This window comes from Cavia porcellus, unplaced genomic scaffold, assembly GCF_034190915.1.
Source record: "Cavia porcellus strain 051 isolate PalLab524CR breed Dunkin Hartley unplaced genomic scaffold, mCavPor4.1 scaffold_13, whole genome shotgun sequence".
NCBI classification, from domain to species: Eukaryota; Metazoa; Chordata; class Mammalia; order Rodentia; family Caviidae; genus Cavia; species Cavia porcellus.
Window position 1 is genome coordinate 13,573,990 of NW_026947496.1, and position 23,874 is coordinate 13,597,863.

At 39.9% G+C, this 23,874-nt stretch overlaps 1 long non-coding RNA gene across 3 annotated transcripts in view; it reads left to right on the plus strand.

Annotated features, from left to right (window-relative positions):
• The window catches only part of LOC134478492 (uncharacterized), a 95,963-nt gene that overhangs the window by 21,536 nt on the left and 50,553 nt on the right, over window positions 1-23,874 (plus strand). For all 3 annotated transcript variants that reach the window (XR_010051132.1, XR_010051130.1, XR_010051131.1), the window contains exon 2: window positions 14,471-14,607. This is a non-coding gene — a long non-coding RNA (uncharacterized LOC134478492). The remainder of the gene's footprint in view (window positions 1-14,470; window positions 14,608-23,874) is intronic.

Here is a 23,874-nt window from a genome sequence, read left to right on the forward strand (position 1 = left end):
TACCTAGGGAGAGAAAGTGACATTACTTGGGAAAAATATCACCCTTGAAAATAAACCAACAATTTCTGGCATTTTATTTATGTTGGTTTGCAGTGATTCTGAATCACAATCAAGCAGATCTGCCCCCTGAAGTTTTGTTTTTTGTTTATTTTGCACCCATCGCTTAGGGATCTATCAAGAATCAGAACAGTAAGCTCTATCAGACATCATGAACATAAGGAGTAATCTGAATCATCGTATTCACATTAACAATCACATGTTCACCGTAGAAAGGCAAGCCACACAGCTTTGCTTGATCTTATAATTTAAGTTGTTTTTTTTTTTCTCCAGAGATGGTGCAGGGACTGAGAAACAAGACAATTAACTGGACCTAGGAAAGTCATGAAGCTCTGAAAACCAGGTGTCTTTGGCTCTTCTGAGATTGATTGCCCTGGGTGTCAGCCAGCCCAGGCTAAGCATTCCTGAGTAATTAGGATTCACTTCATTGGCAGGTGAGCCTGACCTCACCTTGCAAAGCTGTCTGGAGCATCTGAGCAGAGAATCCCTTTCCGCAGCATACCTCCGCAGCAATATCCTGGCAGATACTTTATGACATGCTGCCACAACATAAAGCTTGCATGAGCTGCGTTACACTGCCCCGGGGCCCCAGGCTACTTGGGAAAAATGGTAAGCGTTCGAAGTTTAAGCTAAATAATATGCTTTTAATGAGATCATGTGCGTTGCGGATCAAAAGCATCACCAAAAGGTAAAAAGTTCAAAAAGCCTTTTACATGCACAGTGATTTTGACCAAAGCAGCTTTCATGATCTTTCCAATAGAATTTTAAAAAGCACTTTCAGGTTTCTGATCCTAAATGTTACCCTTCAGCAGGTTCTCCTGCCTTTTATCAAGCACAGACAGGACCCATTTGGCGGCAGGGGAAGTAACAATGCCTGGAAATCTGTGATGCTGGGCATTATTGGGGGGTCTCTGCTTGGGAATGTGGTCTGGATAGGGGGCAACCTGACAGATTGTTGCTCCTTGAAAACATTGGGGAAGTTCACAAAAGCAATACCTGGTTTAGCAGGACTTATTTATTTGTAGTACTGGGGACTGAACGCGGGGCCTTTGCGCTGAGCTACATCCCCAGCCCCTTTTTTTTAGTTTTAATTTTGAGACAGTATCTTGCCATACTGGTAAGTTGCCTGGCCTGGGCTTGAATTTATGATCTTCTTGCCTCAACCTCCCCGAGTGCTGGGATTAGGAGAGGTGAGTGCCATCATGCCGAGCCAGAATTTAAACTCTGCTCTGCTCTGCCTAGCTGCTTCATGAGACTTTCCCAGAAATCTCCTTGATTAGAGTTAAGAGGAGGATGGAGGAGAAAAATCAACAACAACGCTGAGTGTCTATTAATAAACAAATGTTGAAGAATTGGGTTGTATTATTTCATTTCACCTTCAAAAAAATCCCTTTGAGGTAGCCAGTGTGAGTAATCTGTTCTTCCACTGAGCTGGATTTTTATCACGAGTATAGCATTTATTTTAATCACCCTATTTGAAGTTTACTTTTTAAATGTCAATCTTCATGTTTCCGCTCTGGGAGATGTGGGCGCCTACTATGTGTTGTTACCAATACTGGGGCTTTGTCTTACCTACATTACCTCCTGACTCTCACAGAAACTCTGGCAGTTGGGAACTGTTCTACAAGTGGTATAAAGAAGTTGTCAGAGAGGTTGGGTGACTTGCTTGAAATCACCTGATCAAGCTGCAGAGCTGAAATCTGAACTCAGGTCCAAGTCTGAAGCCTCCGTCTCTCTCTTTGTTCTGCTGGTCCCTCAGTCATCATGTCACCTCTTCTAGCTCCTCTGCATTTGTTCTGCTGAATGTCTGCCTGCTGAGTGACACTGCCGGTCTCTGGGGAACACATTTCATCACCACTGGCTTGCAGCTCAGAACTCCTGGTCATCCATAGTGTGGTCAAGGAAAATTTCATCATTCATTGAGTGAATGTGGTGGAAATGGATATTCTTGGACGCTTTTCCAGATTTTCTGAACTGAGGGGAGACCAAAGAAGAAGATGATGGTGATGACGATGGTGGCGGCGGTCGTGTGTGTGTTTAATCAAGCTTTCAGAGTGATTTTTCTGCATGCTTGAGATTCAGAAAGCAGTTTTTAAAAGTATTCTCTTTGTGTCCAGGCACAAATCACTCACTCTTCATGGAACTGGCAGTGATTCCTTTTGTTAAAGCACTTGACAATAGAGGTATATTTCTATAATTCCAGCTGTCCGGAATGCTGAAACAGGCAGGTGGCAAGTTGGAGCCCAGCTGGGGCAACTTAGTAACCTAAAAACATCCTGTCTCAAAATAAAACATAAAAACAAAGGGCTGGGGGTGTAACTCAGTGTGAAGGCCCTGGGTTCAGTCATCCATCCCTAGTACTGAAACACACACACAAACACACACAACACACACAACACACACACGTGCACCCACGGAATCATTTCCTCTCCGATATAATACATAGACTCCTCTGTAAGACACTGAACTCTACATGCTTTTCTGATTAGGGACCTGCAACATTTTATTTGAGAAATTTGCTTAAATAGCCCTTACTGTCTCTGTCCATGAACACTTTGAGGACTTGGTTGTATTCATCTTTATCACCCTAGTGTCTAACATGCTGAAATTGTTTATTGAACAAATTAAGCGAACTGCTATGTCACACATCATTTTCTTGTGGCAAGAGGGGACTATAAAATCTATTAATCAATCTGACAGGTTTAGAAGGATGAATCTAATTTCTTTTTCTCAGGTTTTTTTTTTTTGTTGTTGTTGGTTAGTAGGATTTTCTCCAATTAAAAAATGTGGAAATTAGGGTGTTAGATGCCACAGTAAAGTCCAGGACTCAAAATAATCAGCAAACTTAAACTTTCCTGTAGTTAGAGAGTCTACAAAACGGGTTCTGTTGATCACTCGAGCAGTAACTGCTTTGCAAGAATGAGATCAGTGAACAGAGTGTTTATTTTTGCAAGGCAAAAAAGATTAAGGTTGTTGCCTCAGCCTTGAAAGTGTACCTCAGGTCTCACAATTAAGACTTCATCACAGAAGGTACAATGTCTCTCCTTCTCATATGCAGAGATCGGAGTTGGGGTGGCCCTCCAAGTAGGCAGGATGCTGCCAACAAGAGGTAGTTTTAGGGGAGGATGTTGACAATGAATACACAGAGGCTTACAGGATGCCTGTCCTTTCTCTGGGGTCCACAGGCAGTGGCATGGGGTTCCTTCCAGGTTGGAGCTGAGCTTGGCCCCATGTAGGATGACACACATTTTGCTGTACTTTGTCTCCTGACAGAGGCCTCCTGAAGGCCCCAGTCTCAGGGCCCCTGTGAGGAGCTTTAACAAATTTTTAGGTGTTTCCATATGACTGATAAATGAGACTTTGCAGGGAGGGGTAAGTGCACAGGATTTTATATCTTTCAAATAATGTTTGGTAATCTATTGGATTATTTTTTAACATTCTGAGGCTCTGACCTGTTTGGGGGTAAAAGCAGTCACAGGCCAGACTCACATGAGGAAGGGCGGAAGCTGCCTCAGGCATCCAGATGGGTCCACTCATGGGGGAGGGGGGTGTCCTGGAAGGGTGATTTCCACATAGCAGCTGCAGGGGCACTTGGGAATTTGGTAAGAAATGGAAAGAAGAGGATCCCACCGCGCACCATGAGAGAGAATTCTGCGTGGTGACTCCTGCTATCTGGGTTTTAGTAGTCTTCCAGGTGATTCTAAGAAGCACCTCATCAAGCTGGTTACAATAAAAATGTCCATATTCCAGAATGGAATAAATTTCTAAGCTATTATCAGCCACTTGTAGTAAATGAAGCATAGGTCTCACACTGGAAGGTGGGGCACGCGGTGGCAGGGTTCTGGAGGTGGGGACACAGATCTCCCACCCCAGCCCAGTTTGCCTCAGGCCACCCCTGCCTACTTTAGCACCTGCCTTTCTTCTGAGAAGTAAATGTCAAAAGTAGTTTTCTTTAAAGGTGACACAGGTATTTAACACCTCGAACAGCTAGAATCCTACTAGACAGTTTTATGATGTGATAATTTACCTCTTACAAGTAAGTACACTTTGCCCAGGTAAGAAATTGACTACTTAAATTTAGGTTTCAGCAAGGAATTCTATTGAAATTATTTCTTCCTTTTTGAAGGCAAATCTGATTTACTTTTTTGGGGTCTAATTTCAAAATTATGGTCCTTTGGGTTTGCTGTGTTGTTGAAATAATCGGGCAGTGATTGGCAAAAAAAAAAAAATCAAAATGACTAGGGATTTTTGTGGTTTAAAAACACTAAATGAAGGTTTTAAGCTTTATTTTTCACAGTATAGAGTGAATGCATTAATTTTGTCTTTAAAATATTCATGTAAAATATTTCTTTTCTTTTTTTGACAGTGAATGTATACAATTAATCTTGCAGAATGCACGAGTGCTGTATTAGGTACTGGGGTTTCAATGGGGATGAGACTGATGCTTGGAGAGCTTCCAGCCCAGGAAGAAGTTTGTAGTCAACGTGTTTGTGTTCCCGACCGGAAATCATTTTACCCAACAGAGGCCTGGATTTTGGTTACACAGCTGCCTGCAAGGCTGGGTCTCTTATCCAGAAGAAAACCCAGCCCTTATATCAAGTCAAGAGAAAAGTGATCACACTAGTTCATCAGAGAATTCGAGGATTTAACTTAGGGAATGGCGGGGGGTGGAGGTGAAGGACGGACTGCAGGTCCACAGGCCAGTGATGCTATCAGGCCCCAGAAGCTGGCTCCCTCCGTGGCTGTGGATTCTTGAACCACTGTGGGGACTGTTTGGTGGAAGCCGGAATCCTGGGCATGTGTCTTTGTTCCTAGCAATGCCTGAGTAGAGGAGGAGGTAGAGCAGTGGGTTGGTGGATTTCCCTTCCTTTTGTGCCTAATCTAGAGTTCTGCCGGCACCACCACAGAGCAAACCTAAGAGGAAGCTGAGAATGGTGGTTGGAAGCCACCGTTCCTGCAGCGCAGGGTAGAGCAGGGAGAGGTGGAGAATGGGTCTGAGGATAAAGTCCTGTGAGGGACAAACCCCAGCTGTGCTCTGGATGAATTTCTGCTCAGCTGGATCAGAGCATGAGCTGCGCATGAGAAGGTCAGGACCTGTCCCTGAGTGATGGAGGGGAGAGGATGGTTCATGGAGGGCAGGTGAGGAATACAGACCAAAGCCATGTGGCATCCATGAGGCTCCTTCCTGGACCAAGATTCACAGATTTTCGCTCAAACCCTACACTCGATTCATTTCAGTTCAATTCCTTTTTTTTTCCCTTCACTTTTTCTGCTTCCCATGCTGAGTATCTATCTCTCTTTTGCATGCAGAGAAAATCAGTGAGTCCACGTGGGTACCAATGTGTCTGTACTGGCTGGCCTCTCAGAGACTCAGAGAAAGAACATCTAACGCAAAGGAAAAAAAATGCTAATATGTGGCATTTAAAGGAAACACATTTGGGGCATAAAGGATCTTACTGAGACCCTCTGTGGCCTCCTGCTTGCCTCCTACAAGAGCCTTGTAATAGAGGCTTGATTTATTACATTTTTATGAGTACTCTGGCAAGTTGGGAATAATGACCGCAGCTTAGGGTAGTTCTCAAGGGCCTGTTTAAAAAAAGAAAAAGAAAAAGAGGAAGAAAAAGAAAAAGAAGAAAAAACCCCCAACACATTGTGGACCCATGCTTTTGTAAAAAAAAAAATCTATTAAGAAAAAGAAATTCTAGGAAATAAATTTAATGGAGAAGGATACAGTGAGCACAGATTCAAATTTTTTTTATTGTTTTTACCAGGCACAAAGTGATTCCATTCAACTGCAGTGAAGTTCCTAAATCCTTCCTCTCTGTTTGTGTTTATGTTCTTGCGGAAGAGCCAGCAGTTTCTGCCCACCGGGCACACTCTCAGAGCATCCCGCCCCTGGGATTGGCTCTAGGACTGGGAGCTGCTCTGGAGGGAGCTGTCCTGCCATCCTCCATTTCTGTCCTCTGTGACCTGTGAATGTCAGGAAGTTGTGCCCAGAGCGTAACAGAAAGCAGGATGTGGTAGTCACCCAAGAGCCAGGTGCAGATGGCTTCGAGGAGGATGCTTGCAGGAGCGAGGTCCTTCTGGGTCATACTCTTTCTCAGACCTGCGTGTGCCATCTGAACCTCAGTGCTTTGCCAGGTCTGCATCTTCATCCCACGGCCTCGATTTTATGATTTTTTGAGGCTGACAACTTGGAAAAGGCAGCAGACATATCTAAAAATGACAGTTATCTTCAGGGAAAGGAAAATGGCAAATATTAGACAAAAAAAAGTATGAAGTAAATTTTTCACCCTGCAGGGCCAAAGAAATCATTAGAGTTATCTGACAGCCAGTCTCCAGGCGCAGGCCTTGGCCCCTGGCTATCTCATTGCTATTTATATGAGCTGGGATGTCTATCTAGTGGCCTGGGCTGAAGTCATGTGGGATCCGTAAGCACTTAGACATGGCCCACGGTGAGAGAAACCACGAAACCCTTCGATCTGTCTCTTTAAAGCCTGGATTCCAAATTATTCCTTTGTAGTTTATAATTATTCCTCCCCCAAAATGTACACACACACACACACACACACACACACACACACACACACACATTTTCCATCTTTCCTTCAAAACCTCCTGTCAAGAAAATTAGAACTTTTAGAGTTAACAACTGTGTCTGTTTTCCCAAATAGTATGATAGCTACAGAGTAAATCCTGAAATGAAGTGAAATAAAAGTAGCTATCGTCTACAGCAAAGATATCCAAATACATTAGGAAGTGGGAAGCTGAGAAGCCCTCCCTTCCTTATTTTTGACACTTGTATAAATCTACCAAATTCTTTCTTAAAAACAAAATTGCACAATCCACATGCAATGGGAAGTTATACGCACATCTCCCTGAAGTTAAATATGTGTCTACACACTATATTGTCAGTTAGATAGGGAAGCAGGGTTTCCTTCTGGTTGAGAAATAGATCCTCGCTAATGCCCTTTATTAAAGTTTAAAGGAAGGTTGGATTTAGAGGTGGAGACACCGGCAGGGAACGAAGGAGCTCTCTCGCCAATGACCTTTAGGTGCTGGTGTGCTGCCCGCAGCCCTGTCATTAAACACAGCAGAATGCAGGAATGTTTGTGAAAGAATGCATCTTTTTAACTCCCTCACCTGCAAATAAGCCCCTGAATTCATCTTCTGAGATCACTCCGTGTGTTTGACATGCCTGTGTGCGCGTGTGTTCAGCGTGTGAGTTTGATCATCATTCTACCTGCAGCCACAATCCTAAGCCGTATGTCAAGGCGTGTATCAAAGAAAAGCTTCACTGGATTTTCTTCATATTGTTTCAGCAATAGATTCTAATCACCAGAACTTAAAAATCTGCTCTCATAATCTTTTGACAAATGTCAAAGTTTCTCCATTTCAGTGTTTAGTGTGATAAAGGAAAGAAAAAAATCAAAACCCTCCGTGCCTATTGCAATTCTTGCTGCTTCGAGTATCTGCTCTCTCTCTGAAGATCACATCTTCTTTTTTTTTTGACTAGGTTGTGCATTTAAGACCTGAAAACTGTGACCCCCGTTGCCTAGCAACCGGGAAACTCAGGCCTCAGCGCTGGTGGATGAGATAGGAAAAGGTCAATTAACATAGCAGCCCTGTCCTTCTCAATATGCTACTGTGGCAGCTATTTTTATTTCTCTATAGCAATATATCATAATAAGTTTTGTAGGTCTTTATACTGTGGTTTTCCCTTTTGAATAAAAGCATAACTAAGACTTGAGGGGATGTCTGATATAACAGAAAATGTAGCCATAAAAAAAAACCCCAGAATAGAAATCATCCGACTGCTGAGTACCCTGCCAGGCTGCCGGAGGCAGTTACACATTTCCATTGAGTTATTTTATGATCAGGCCAGTATGTTATTGAAATATTATCTCTTTAGCCTTTCTCATTCTGATAAGAAATGACAGGATCTCAGAACAGTAATACATACAGAGTACAAAATATGGAGCTGCGGACAAAATTCAACCCAGGCAAAAAACCTTGGCTTTAGAGGATTTTGATTAAAACTGATCGTCCCTGGGTTGTATTTTTCATATAAGGCACCGTACACCTCCTAATGTTGGGTTTAATTGTGATGAGAATTTGGAGCCTCTGTTGATGATTGCACTGAGACTGATTATTGAACAACATTCAAGACAAAGTCTACATTGCTTTTACAACCTCATTTAAGATGCAGTTTCTTTAGGAAATAATGAAATTGCTGTCATGTTTCAGATGCATAGGTAGGAGCTACCCTTGGGATTTGAAGGGTCATTCACGAGTAGAAAAGGAAAGAGAGCTGAGAAGATAGAATTTTAAGTTAATATTTGGAAGGCGGTCTGACTGAGAACTCACTTTGGGAACTGTGTACAATACACATAGCTTTGTTATTTTATTCCCAAATCTTTCTTAGAAGAATCCTGACCATAACACTGTGTGCTTATTGATTCTTTATTGTTGCTTGATATGAAAGCCATTTCATATGAGTAAAATCAATATGTTTGTATTTACAGTTAGGTGAGGTAGGCATGCACTTTCTTGTTGGGGGTGTCAGGAAACCCAGGTTTTTCCTTTGATCTGTTTCTGGTTAGCTGTGTGACTGTAGGCAAGCTGGACTCTCTTAAGCTCTCTGCATTGCCCCCTGTAGAACAGAGAAATTGTACTGCATCATTCTGAGCATTTTTTCTCTGCAAATCCTCTGTCCGGGGCTTCCTTTCCTATCTCCTGCATACATCTAATCACATTTTGTCATGCAAAGTCTGCTATCTGTGGAATTTTGCAAGCTCTCTGCTTTGTACATTTTAAGACTCTTCGGCCTTCTGACAGATGACATTGGAAGTGTCATAAATTCAAGTGTTTCCAATCAGCAGCATTTTGGGGGGGGTGTAGAAACTGACCTTCCAGAAATCTGAAGTTAGCGTTTTCTTCTGTGACCTTACGGGATTCATGATTATTTTGCTTTTCTCTTCTTCCTTCCTTCCTTCCTTCCTTCCTTCCTTCCTTCCTTCCTTTCTCTCTCTCTCTCTCTCTCTTTCTTTCTTTCTTTTTCTTTCTTTCTTTCTTTCTTTCTTTCTTTCTTTCTTTCTTTCTTTCTAGCATTAATGTAGAAGCAGCTGTTGTCTCCCTCCTCACAAATGCTGCACACTGAATCATCTTAGCCTCTCTGTAAAATTTTAACTTAATGGAGTCCTGGCATTTCTGATGAGACGAGGAACTTAATTTTATAGAACAACCTATTGAACAAGCTGTTCTTGGACATTCCCATCTCAACTAAATGTTAAAAGTATTAAAATTCACATTAGCACCAGAGGAAATTTTGCATGGGTAATCCTTTAATACAGTGTTTTATGGCTCTATTAGCGGCACAGCAGCTGGTGACATGATGAATTTAATCCATTAAAAAATTCAGTAAGAGGTTTAAAAGTCAGCTTTTTAAAACATTATCTTGCTGGAAGGAAAGAGAACTTCTCCTCAGGGCCAGAAGCGGGGTGGCTGCACACGGCAGCAGGTGTAGGAAATGAACCTGCATGACCAGTTCCCTCACACGCACCTGGGGACGGACAAAAGGATGCGTGGGCACCCGGGATGCAGGGTGGGAAGACGCTGAGCTGCTGGACATCTCGGCCTCACATCTCCTTATTCTTCCTTGCTTTTCCGAAAAGCTTTTCTGCTGCTGTTTTTCAACATGGTAACATTTTCATTTGTGCTGACCGATGTACTTGTGTCATATCGGAATTATGCCCAGCTTTTATAGTACCGTCCTTCCTTATAAGGATGTGAGAAATAAAATTTTCTCACCTCTAATACAAAGTTCTGCAAAGTAGCTGCAGTATGAAAGCTTTGTGGGGTACTGGGGTGGATGAGGGCAGGGAGGTTGAGTCCCGTCTCAGATGGCTCCCTTAAGAGAGGACCTACCTAGGAATGGGCTGATGGTTTTACCACTGGGCTTTAAATTCTTTATTAACCTTTCCAAGTTGGGACTTCTTTTTTCAAAAACAAAATAAACAAAGACAATGACAAAAACAAAAACAAAATAAAACAAAACCGCATCAACAACAATAGCAACAAAATAAAGCCTTGTTTTCTATCCCCGGAAGATTTTACAGGTTACTAGGTAACATTACTGGCTTCCAAGTCAGGAGTTTGCTGAAAGAATCCACTCGTAATATGTCTGTATTTCTGAACAAAAGCAGTAACAAGGCACCTTTTATCCAATTGCTCAACATCTGCAGATGAGTTTGGTATTATCTCAGCCCTTGGGAGTTAGGAGATAGGTACCTTGACTTAACAATGGTTTTTGCCTGAGCAGCTCATTTATATAATTTCCACGCTTATGTAATGTCACTCATGTTCTGTTCTCACTTAGCATAACTTGAAGTACAAGGAATGCTGTGTCTTGTGGTGCAGCTATTATAGCTCATAAAAGCACAAACAAAATCCACTTCCTCTGCCTCGCAGGAGATCGCTAATGGTTCTGAACGTGCAAACAAGCCACCAGGTTGGACACAGAAACAGCCATTGGATTGTTGAGTATTAAAAATTGGTTTATTTTTCTTTCAACATGAAAGAGTTTATCTTTTTCAAAGGGCACATGCTACCTGGAGAGAAAGCCTTGTCCTTTCTGTTTCATGGAAGAGGATGTAAACATTTAAAAATTATTATTTTCCTCAATTCTCCCTGAAAAAAATTTCTACCAAGAGTTTGCTTTTTAATGGAAAGTCATGTCCTTAGGAAACAGCTGAGGTTGAGAGCAGATGGCTCATAGCTCGAGCGAGACCTGTTTTGATAATATCAAATCCTGTGTTGGAGGCTGATTGATCCGGACGCACCCCTCCCTCTCCTGTGCTTTTACAAAAGCGCCTTTCCGGGTGTGCAGTAAAGTGTTTCTTTTTCCAATCTACATGGTTCCTCATGACTGAGCCTGCTCTAAGAAGGGTTACACAATCTGTGCGCTCAACTAATGACACCTTAAAAAAAAAACCCACCCAAAACAAACCCCACTAAAATTATTTCCTAGTTGAAAAAAATGCATAACTGAAATCCAGTCAGTAGTGTCATCCTGACCAAATACTGTACACCATTTCAACGTAGATGTGTTTTTCACGAGCAGGAGGGCTTTTGGATGACTTTTAAAACTTTTACTGTGAAGGAGAAAGCAAATGTAAAATAATCAGATTTCTTCGATAAGCATAAAGATTTTTATAAGAATGTAGTATGTTACATCTGTTCCTAAAGTCTTTTCAAATGAGAGTGATTTGGATTTCTTAATCATTCGATCAATTCCAGTGTTTTCCTAAATTCAGTCACCACAGGACAGCACAGGTTGGACCAGTCTGGGTCATGTGATATGTAATTAGCCAATCCTGGTGTCTGACAAAACCTCTCATCCTCTCCAAATTCTCAGTTCCTCCCCCTCCCAGTGAACATGCACCACCCTCCCCTCCTGTTGTATAAGTGAGTCATGGTGGCTTCTGTGTGTTGGCCCCTACTTTGTGGAATTTTTGACTATAAATTGAAACCTTCTATCTCTGAAGCCCATAAGTGTCAAATTCATATTTTCATTCAATTATTTAAAACCATAAAACTTATAAGTTTTATGGTTTTAAATAAGCAAAGCTTAAAACATGAAAACTACCTGGTTTATGTATCTTGCAAACCAGCAAAATTTAAACCAGCAAAATTTAAAACCATAAAAATGACCTGATTTGCATGTCCTGTGGAACATTTCCCAACAGCTGCTCACCATTGACAGACAGCACCTCAGCTACAAGGTCCCAAACTGTTATTCCCAAAAGGGGTCCTTCTGAGCTCTCTCACTGAGCTGTCGAGCAGCAGCACTGAGACTCCAGGGCCTTCCCTTCTCTGCAGTTTCTGAACCGACATCTGCTGAGGGGAGCCTTCCCTTCCACCCAGCCCTGTCTAGGTGCCACCTAGTGACACTCATGTGTTGCTGTCTCAGATTCTTCAGACCTCTGACATTGTCCTCTTTCCAAGTCCTATTTCTTTCCTTCCTCATGTTCCTCCTCCTCCATCTCTCTCTTTCCTTTCTCCTTCCCCGTCTTCTCCTCCTCCTCTGTTATGGCTTAAATGTGATATGTTCTCCAAAGACTCATGAGTTGAAGGCCTGGTGCCCAGTGTAGCGGTGTTCAGAGTGGGGTTTAGAGGGGGACTGGATTGTGAAGCCATGGACCTCATCAGGATTAATCCACTGAAGAGTTCATAGCCTGAGTGGGCTGTTGGCAGCTCAGTTGGAGGAAATAGGTCATAGAGCGTAAACTGAAAGGTGTATCTTGTCTTCTTTTCTCTCTGTCTCTGCTTCCTAGATGTCACAAGGTGAGCATCTGTTCTCTGCCATACCCTTCTGACACAATGGGTCACCTCACCATAGATCCCAAAGCAACCAGGTCAAGCGCCCATGAAACCTCCAAAACCATGAGCCAAATAAATATTTCCTACTTGAAGTTGTTTATGTTAGGTATTTTGTCATAGCAATGCCAAGTTGACTAATATATCTTCTTTCTTGTACTCCTCTTCCTCCTCCTGCTCCTTCCCACTCACTGCTGTGGTCTGAGAGAAGGTGGGAGATAGGTTTGGAGATGTGCAAAAGCTGTCAGAGCATATACAGCCCTGATGATGTGGAAGACCACTGTCTCCCTGCTGAGCAGCTAAAGCAAGGAAGAAATTGCAGCTCCCTGGGTGGGCAGTGGAAGGCCACCTGACCAGAAAGCAGATGTGGTGGCTGTTCCCTCTGACCTACGTGCTCACAACCCATGCATGTGAGCACGTTCTCTGCTCCCTTGCGGCTCATGTGCACCCATGTCTATAGCTATTGATCACCTCCCTCCTGTGTGCCAGGCCCTCCTATGAATGTTAGGATGCAGTGAAGAATGAAGCAACGTATGAAGTGGGTTATGATGCACGGGGATTCTACCCAAAGAGGAGCAGGAGCTTAGACAAACGCTTCCTTCCCCAAGGCCTGGGAAATTGTGGAGGAGGGGAGAAGAGGAAGTCAGAAGGGCTGGGGCCAGCAGCCTTTATTTTTCAGTGTCAGGCCTGAATCTTGGGGAGGGGAGGTAGCAGAACCATCAGGGTCTCCTGAGAGGCCTGTAGGAGGGTTGAGGGAGCGATTGCAGTTCAGCCCCCTAAAAACACTGGGGTCACAGAGGTACCTCAGTGAATCCCCACAGTCCCAGGAATGCACTGGGTGAAAACAGGATTCGATCAACGCTCAGTGCTGTATTCTATGCAGTCTGCTAAAAGGGGACCTCACAACGTCTACACACACAGGGTCATCTGGGGATGGTGACAGTGACTCAGTAGGTTCACCTGCAGCCTGAGAGTCTGAATTTATGGCCAGCAAATGGGAGAGGCTGGGTTATGACTCATATTTTTGAATAACAAGTCTTCAGAGTTTCTTCTGTCTTGTAGTCTATCCAAGTCCTTCTTTCACCTAACCCCATTTTGTCTGACAGGCATCTATTGACTCACAATACCACTACAAGAGCTTCTGGAAATGTGGTGGTGTTGGCCTCATGCTGTTTTACTGCATTACCAATGAAGAGATCCACTTGCTGTGGGTGGAGGAGGGGGCATGGGGCATGTAAGCATGCCCTGGAAATCTAGGGTACAGGTTGCATTTTGGAGGAATCTCTCCCACACGTGGCCCACATGGCATAGGAAACTTGTTGAGTTTTCATTAAAAGATGGAGCCTGTTTGAACTTGTGTCTGTGAGGCAGTCTTGACTGTACAGCAGAGAGCATGGTGGGAGTTTGATCTGTGATATGAGGCCATGGAAAGGACTCAGCTTCCACCTGCTCCTGAGGCAGGCCTCAGGAGAATTGCTCTGAGCCTTTAGTCACCGTGTGAGAAATATGGTTATGTGAAGTCAACCTAAGGAGGGCCGGGAGAGAGAGAGGAAGAGGGAGAGAGAAATAACTGTTCCCATACATAGCTGTGTGCACCTTCCCAGCCCAACCCTAAACATGAGTAGAAAGTCTCTTAAGACAAGCTCAGCTCTCTGGCCCAGTCTCACTCACTGTAACTGTGATAAAAACCTCACACGAGAAGCATCTAGCTGAGCCCACTTAACTCCCAGATTTATTTACAAAATAAGTGGCTTATTCTGACACCATTTCAAGTTGGTTTTTAGCACAGTGCCTGATGTTATTATGGTTTGGCACTAAAATGCTCCCTTCAAATCTCATGTATTTGGAAGCGGATTGCATCATGAATTGGTGGATATATCTGCTGATAAGTTTAGTAGCTGTGGATTTTGTTGGGAGGGAGGTCTTACTGGAGGTCTTTTCCCAGTAGATGGAGTCCTCACTGTTTGTAGTCAGGGGTATGAGCTGAAAGGGTGCATTTTTGTCTCTGTCTTCTCCTCTGTTTCTCTGCTTCTAGACTGTCATGGGAAGAGCAGATGGTGTCTGCCTGGCCCTTCCACCATGATGCTTCCACCTTGGAACCAGTCAACCATGGACAGAACCCACTGAAACCGTGAGCCAGAATAAACATCTCCTTTAGTTTTCAGCCAACAGGTATTTTATCCTAAGAGTGGAAGAGTGATTAAGACAGATAACCCTAAAAGTCCAAATAAAAATTAATCAGATTGAGAACTTGCTTGTAAAAATTTTCATACTTGGTCAAGATTTAAGTTAAGATGAAAATAGTTGGATTTCTTGATGATGGCCATTCCTTGTGGAAGAAAATGAATTATCAGTGTTGCTTTAAAATGTGTTTTTCTTTTTCTTTTGGTACCGGGGATCAAACTCACAACCTTGTGCTTGCCAGGCTGGCGCTTGTGCCACTGAGCTACACCCCCAGTTAAAATGTGTTTTTCTAATAGGAATGTAAACATTATGTACCAAAAAAAGGGGAGAAGGAGATAAATATATGAGTGGGAGGTCAAGAAAGAGGATGAAAATGAATTAAGATTTATTATGTACATGTTCCAACTTCCTACAAGGACTGTCAACATTATTTACTATAAACATGTACTAATGAAACTAAATGCATTGCTGTTAGAATTTTCTAGTACATGGAGTCTTCTTTGTCTGAAGTCAGTGTGCAAACTTAGCATCCCCCCATCTCCCTCCTCAGTCTTCATCCCCTTCCAAGGAAGAGGCTGTGTTCTATAATGCCAGATGACACATGCTGATAAACAAACAGACACCCATTAAAATGAATGACTGTCAAAAATTTTCCATGCTTATTTGTTATTAACGACTGAGAATGTGAAGGTGCAATTCAAATAGTTTATTATTGTTGTAGGTTTGTAGCAATATATTACAGTTTACGCCTTGGCTTGGAAGTTGATTACAAGTTTTATGAGACTGAATGCCTGTTATTGGCAATCCTGATGTTTTCTTTTTCTCTGTAACGTGTCACAGGCAATTGATTTATATGCAGTAAATGATTTTTTAGATTATAACATTTCAATAAAAAAATTAAAGAAGAAAGTATAGGGGAGGAGGTGGAAAGGGGATAATGGAGGCTACGTCAGTCACCATGCAGGATGGATGTTAAAGTGTATTAATAGTCCACATGTATCCGATGGAATTCATTCAGAGAACACTTTATATTCTTTGTGACACAAAAAACAGCAAGTCATCAGAGACTTTTTATAAACACAGGTGGTGCTTATTAACTGAGAAATAAAAATTTTACACTCCTGATGATTAGCCTAGGCAAGTTTTCATGTGTTCCTGCTCTTTTGGGAGATGGTTTTTATTTTCCTTCCTATTTTTCCCTCTCAATTCTGATTACTTTCATTCTATATGAACAGCTTGAGTTAGTGGTGCAGTGATACCTAAAATATCTCTGATGGATTTGGAGGGGGGGAAGATACTGGCAACATATTTTACAACGATCATCGTAATGCAACACACCATGCTACAAGGCTTAAGAAACATGGCCACGTAGTTACACTGCAGCTAAGGAGAAACTTCATGTGTGAACAGAGAATCAGAGTTTCTGTCTACAAATAATTGGCTAAAAAGGACTGATTCAATTGCCTTGTTTTATCTGTTCTTGTCATACATTGCTTGGATGATTTTTAAAAATATTGCTTGAGTCAATTCATTGTGATTGTGTCAGTATACAACCCCCACCAACCAGCAACAACCAAATTAAGAGGATTCTATCCATGCAGTGAAAATTTACAGAAACAAAAAGCTTATCAAAATGAGGGAGAGTGTGGATGGTTTTGTTATAGTATACACACCCTTGAAGAAGCAAAAGATGGCAGAAATAATTTTTGACAAAGGAGGCAACAGATCTTAGAAATTTCTAGAAGGAAAAACTGGCAGTGTAAGGAGCCACGAATTTAAACCTCACAGCACAGCAAAGTTGAGAAGCATCTGTGATCATTTGAAGCCAGTTACCCAGATGGTGGCTTGGAGACACTGGAGGACGCTGGAAAGCGTTGGATCAGGAAGAGGCAGAACAGAAATCTGAATTTAAAGCACCTTTGTAGAGATGGTGTGCAGCGCAGTCTTCAGGTGTAGGAATTCTTTCTGAATAAAATTTACTTTTTACAGCTCTTTGCAGCATTTCCATTTCTTTCTGAGTGTGCTGTAAAATACTGTACATGAGCAGATTGATGTGCATGAATATGAACAAGTAAAATACTTCTTTAGTTAAATATTACCTGTCATCTATCTGTCTATCAATCGATCTATCTATCGATCCTCTATCCTATGTCATTTATAAACTACTAAGATGAGGGCATGGAGTGTCATATATAAGTGATGAGATAATACTTAGAGAAAAATAGATTATATAAAAGGTAAGTGTGTGAATTGATGCGGGAACTGAGAGTAGGGATAATTGAGAAGCAGAGCCTAGACTGTTGGTCCTGGCTATTGGAGGGCGTCTCCCAAAGTGAGGTGCATCAGAGTAAGGTGAGAGTAAAGGACTCTCTGTACACTGTGAAGAGTTTAGCAACAGACACCATAGAACGGTGTCCGGAAATTGGTCAGTGCCTGTACTCCCTCAGTGGGAGGCTCCCAACTCAGTGTAGAACATTCCAAATTGGATGGGATCTCTGTAAACTTTTACCTCTGGATTTTGGATCAGCACTGCTACTATCGGAACCTGGGTCCACCTGCCTGGGGAGCTGCTGAGACTTTTTAATCACTGTGGTGAGCCTTTCTTGGCTGACATTGAATGAATGACAAACTAGAGGAGGGTAGGGGAAGAATAAGAACTGGCTGCTGATGGAGGCTTGAGCCTTTTTGTTTTCAGTTTATTGTCAACTATCTATGGACTTAAATAATTATTATGAAGAGTCATTCATTATTATGAATGTTAAGAAAATGTCATTTGAAGTTTGAGATTTAGACTCAAGATTGAGATGAAAAGTCCCAGAGAGGGCAAAGCCACAGAAGAGGAGAAACTCCAAATCTGTGTAACAAATCTGGATAACCCCAGCACAATGCATTTGGGGGATAGACTTCAAGCAGCCCAAAAGAGCTAAGAGAATGAAACTGAAGTTTCATAATTTATGTTTGAATGGTGCCAGTTTACCACCTGATCGAAGGTTTACTTCACAGAGATGAACAGAATTCATAGTTTCTACAATAAGGCATCCCAGCATTCAGAATATAATCTTTAAACTACCAAACACATGAAGAAAAATTTAAAAATGTAATTCCCACTTAAGGAAGAAAGAAATCAAATGGAGTGTGAGGTCCAAATGATTCAGATGTTGGTATTAGCAAACAAAGTTTTTAAAAATAGTTATTAAGAATTACTGCTCAAGGGTATAGAGGAAAATATACTTGAATGAAGGTACAAGAAACCTCAGTAGAGAATCTTGAACTATTAAAAAAACCAAAAAGAATTATATAATTAACAAGTACAATATTTAAAATGTCAAAAATTGCTACACATCCTTGACAACATACTGGACATGATCGGACAAAGTAATTAACCTTAAAATTATGCAATCTATAGGACAAATAGATTATAATTTCAACCGAAACTGTCCTAAAAATCACATTAAACTATGGAAAACATCAAACCATCTAAGTATAGTTCTGAATTCCAGAAAGAAAAGAGAAAAATGGAAAGAAAAGATCTTTGAAGTAGAACCAATATATTAATGAAATATATAAACCAATCAAAGAAAGACCTTTCACATATATAGGTACAACATTTGGTGTAATCATTGATTTTTTTCATCAATAAATCTGGAGACAAGGGAGAAATAGAGTAACTTCTTTAAAGTTCTGAAATAAAAACAAAACAAAAAACCCCCTGTCAACTCCAAATTCTATATTCATTGAAAATATTTCTTTAAAATGAAGGCAAAATAAAAGCATTTTCAAATAAAAAACAATCAAGAGAATTTGTCAACAGCAGACCTGCACGGGAAACACTAATGAAGTTCTTCTGACTGAAAGTAAACAACACCAGATGGAAATTTATATTTTTCAGGAAAGAATGAAAAACATTAGAGATGGTAAATATCCAGGTAAATATAAAAGAATTTTTCCTTTCTTATTTTCTTTCAAAGTACACATGCCTATTTAAAGCAATAATTATACAATTTTCTTGTGAACAGTATATACTCCATGTAGATGTAATACACATGTCAACAATAGCATAAAGGAAAGACAGAAGTACAGCATTGATTACAAAAATACTAAAAAATTAAGAGTGCATATTGTAGTCCCTATAACATCCACTTAAAATATGCAAAGCAGTAAAGCTGAAAAGCTGACATATAAATTAAAATGGAACCTAAAAAAAACAAAGAATTTAAAATAAGGCAAGGAAAGAGAAAATGCAGGTCAAAAACCAAAAAGGACAGATAGCAAATAAATAATAAATGATATCTTGGCCTAATTTCAAGCATATTATCAGTGCATTAAATATTAGTAGACTAAATACATTGATTAAAGGGCAGAGATGATCAGAATGAATAATAAACTAGACCCAATGATGCATTATTTACAAAAATGTTCTTTAAGTCTAAAGACATAATTATACCAAAAGAAATGGATAGAAAAAATTCCAAATAGTACAAATAGTAACCACAGGAAGAGTGGGGAAGACTGACTCTCAAATAAAACAGATCTCAAGACAAAGAACATTATCAGAGATAAAGACACGTTATAATGGTAAAGTATTTGTCAGGAAGAGGTAACAGTCATTAATATGTGTAAAGCTAATAGCTATTTCAAAATGACTTAAAATAGAATTAAAATTAGTCAAGTCCATAAAATCTTGAGACTGTAACTTGTCTTTATTAACATGCAATCAATAAAATAACTAGATATAAAAATTAATAAATCCATAAGGTAGTAGTATGATCTTATCAATAATCTTGACCTAGCTGATTTTTACAGAATACATGAAAAATCTGGAATTCATATTTTCAAGCATATACAGGTCACAGAACACAGATTATAAATTGAGGGGTCTGGGGGCCTTATGGTCTCGTGATGTTGTGATGATCAGGACAAGATCCTCATTAGTTTAAGATCACCAATACCTGAGTCATCTGATAATCCTCCTACCATTTTCCTTGATGTAAATGTGATTAATAAACACCAAAGTTCTGGCTACTTCATGGCCTTTTGTTCTCTATGAACAACTGGTCAACCTAGATCCTGCTGAACTGCCAGTTCTCTTGCTTTTTCTTTTTGCCATGCTATATGACATGGCGGGAGACTGGAGCCCACTGCAGTGGTCACTGATAACACAGTACGATTAACATTATAACATAAAATTCAGCGTATGCTGTATGTATAAATTTCAAAAGTTTATATTAATTGACATTATATAATTCTCCAGTGTGTTCTCTAATTACAATGAAATTACATTAAAATAAAAAAAAATTTATAGGGGTGCTAAATATTTGTAAGTTAATAAATACACTTATAACTAATCCAGAGGTCAAAGAAGAAATCACAAAGGCATGAGAAAACATTTTTAACTCCATAATCATGAAAGTGCAATGGAATAACATTTGTTTGATACAGATGAAGCAGGCTTAGAAGGAGATTTATAGATTTGAATGCTCATGTTAAAATTTGTATGAGAATCAAGGAAATAAAGGTACAACTATTTAAATGAGTAACAGACTAGAAAGACTTGTACCTTCTGATTTTAAGTCTTACCATATGTCTCTAATTCTCAAGCGAGCCTGCTATTCGCAGAACAGCTAGACAGATCAATGGAACAGAGCAGGGGCCAGAAGTAGACTTGGGCCTCTGGACAAAGTTTGTACGGGAGTTTCCAGTCCTGTCCTCTTCTTTCAGCTTCTCTGTGAGTCAGAAGCAATATCTGAATGAAAAATTTAAAAGATGAATATAAAAGTGTTAAATGAATTGAACATGAACACACTGAAGTAGATGCTGCTCAAATGTTAACTGAATGGGGCAGATGAAATTGTACAATAACTGTGTTTAAAAAACCCGATTGTTCTGAAATGTGAAATTTTCCTACAGAATCATCTGTAATTCTTTTCTTCCATTGAAAGAAAAGTTTGCAAATTATAGCCAAGAATTCATGATTTAATGTGTAATGAGTATGTCTATTAAAATCTGAAAGCATACACATTTTAAAAATTAAGACCCAACAGACTACTTGGAAAAAACTCTTACATAAAAACAAAAGCAAATCTGTAATTACACATGGCAACAAATGCTGTGACTGTCCGGTCATTTGAGGCCCATCTTGCAATTCAGAGCTTGTGAATGTCCAACCTTGATTTATGCTTTGTAGTGGCAAACACCAAGTAACAGAAAAAAAAATGACTGTAATTGTTTTACGAAATAATTATTTCTAAAAAGCTTTAAAAAGAAATAGCAGCATTCATGTGCTGGATTATTTTGACACACTTTTTTCAAATTTTCAAGTCACAGCTATACTGATAATTCTGAGGATGGAAAATTTTTGAGTTTCTTTTCATAAAAATTATTAAAAATTTGATATCCAAACTTGAAAAAGAAAAATCAAAAAGGAAAATTTCCATTGGACAATTTTTTCCTGAATATTCTAACTGGATGAAAACTCTCTACCATCAAAAGGTGGTCATTTGTTCAGCAGTTAAGTGCAAGAGAACTTGCCATTCAAACTGAGAGCAAACATGGATGTGTAGTATTTTCACTGTCAATGTACGTCATTCTTAAAGTTTTAGCTATTAAAATTAAGAGAAAAAAGGCCAGAAGGGGTAATATGTTTGCTAGTGAAAAAAAAATGACATGATAGTCTATCTAGAGATTGCAAGAGAGCACCTGTAACATTGTCTAAATTAATAAGGTTAGCTGATTGATTACTTAGTGAATGGCTCTTACAACAAGGAGACTGTGAATCTAAAAGATAACACAGCAGTTTACTTTTAACTCCCACAATGGTCCAGAGATGAGACGTCAAGAATTCTGGAACTGTTCTGCCCTAAATGCTGATGTGGAGACCTAGTTCTTCTGTCTTCCTACCTACAATCCTCGAGGATAGGTGATGGCAAACACTTTGCTATGGTCACAAAGTAAGTATTTTAGGCTTTTTAGTGCTCATTCTCTCTGCCATGTACCATCTTCCCTTTATTCTTTCTGTCTTTTTACAACCATTTAAAAATGGAAAGCCATTGTTAGATCATGGGCCATACAAAATCAAGATACTTGTCTCATTTGGTCTACAGACCACAGTTTACTGCCTCTTGTTCTACAGTGTTACTGACGTCTTTGTAGTTGAAGATAATTCATCTGATGTCTGTGTCCCAGAGCAAAAACAGACACTTTACTTTGGAGATGATTTAGAAATTGCAAATTTCACTTTTATAAATAGTCCATTAGCCAAATATAGTGACTGCCTAACTGGTCAAAATAAGAATATTTTCTTTTTTTTAAAAATTTTTTTAAAAATTTTATTTAAAAGGAAAAAGAGAAAAAACAAAACAAAACAAAACAAAGCAGTGTAAGGGTACAATTAATATAGAACTACAAAAAAAACCCACTAAGAAATCACGTTAATAGATTACAATTATCATCCTAGAGACAGTTGCTCAAGTCACAGTATAAGAATATTTTCTTGCATATCATAATTGCATTTAGAAAATACAATGAAAAACTGATTTTTTACAATAACAAAATATCTCTGATAACTTCCTAAGAATTTTTGGAATAGAAATATTTATAGTATGCCTAAAGATAATTTAAAAAATATAGGAAGGAAAGGAAACATTAACCAACTAGAGGAAAGACAAAACTGTTAAAAAAAAAGGCCCCCAGAACATTAAAAAAACCATCAAATTTCCTTAATGGATCAGTTTAGTACAATTTTAACAGAAATTGCAACAAGATTACTCTGCAGGTTTGATAATATAATTTTGAAATGTGCCTGAAAAACTAAGAGAAAACTAATCCCCCTAAAATATTTGGAAATAAATGAAATGAGAGAGAATTTAGTTTTTCAAATAATAAGCCATGGAAACCATCAGTCAGAAGGGGTTCAAAAGAAAGAATATAATTGTGTGATGGTTTATCTTGACTGTCAACTTGATGGTACTGAGAAACTACACACTGGGGAAGCACCTGTCTGGGTGCATCTGTGAGGAGGGTGCTTCCAGAGATGATTGGAAGGTGGGCCAGGACACTCATAGGGGGACACACACACCAAATGTGGGTGGCGCCTTCCAATAAGGTGGGACTGGGCAGAAGGAAGAGGCATCCCCTACCTAGCAAGACTCTCTGGACCTTTCCTTCTCTTCATTTTCCTGCTGCCTAGAGCAGCTTTTCTATGCCATGCTGTTGTTTCATGATGTTTCTGCCCGGACACAAGCCTAAAAAAATAGAATCAGAATAACCATGGACTGAAGCCTCTGAAACCATGAGCCAAAATAAAACTTTCCTCTATAAAGTTAATTTGCTCAGGTATTTTGTCACAGTGATAGAAAACTAACATAGGTCAGAAGAGGGACAATTCATGACTTTTTAAAAGCAGTTTTCAGGTTTTGGGATTTGGGAACTAGAAGGTGCTAGCTCAGTGTTGGGGAACCTTTCAGTGATACAAATAACTCGCTGTGACACACACGCTGTAGGTTCACTGCCACTGCCCTGGCTCAACCACTTTTCAGGAGACTTTAAGCAAGTTATATAATCAGTTGGAGTGCCAACTTTGCCATAAACTAAGCCAGTGTTACACAATTCATAGGGTTTCATTAAGGATTAGAATTTGTTCTTCACCAATTCTCTAAACCTCTGTAAATTCTTTAGAGTGAAGGATTTCATTTAACTGGAATAGTAATGAATCCAGTGTTCCTAATATGCACATCAGCTACGAGGGTGATTGATGCCATTGTGACTGATGATGACAATAACATAGAAGGGGAGAAAGAAGAGAAGGAGAAGGAGGAGAACTGATAAATGGACGTGACTGTCTTTAACATACAGTGGAACTTCACACAGTAGTTTAAGAAATGATTGTCAGTTTGGGTAAAGAAATTTGCTCTGAATTTTTAGTTCTATTTCTACCAGATTACTGAAAAAGTTACTTGATATATCTGTGTCTATACTTTGTCCTTGTCAAAATTGAGACAGTGACATTTAACTTTCATGAGGATTATGATGAAAACGAGGATGATAATAATACTTTATTGGTCCCTTACACTGTTTCAGGCACAAAGTGTTTATTGGACATTAAACCATTTGATTCTTCACCCAGAGTCTAAAAAGTAGGTATCATCATCATTGTGGGTATTGTTGGGGACTACTAGCCAGCAGCTCTGAACAGGATTTACAATTTATTAATTGGGTTTCTATGTTTATCTGTGAGTCTGTCCTAGGCCTCAGCCCCTT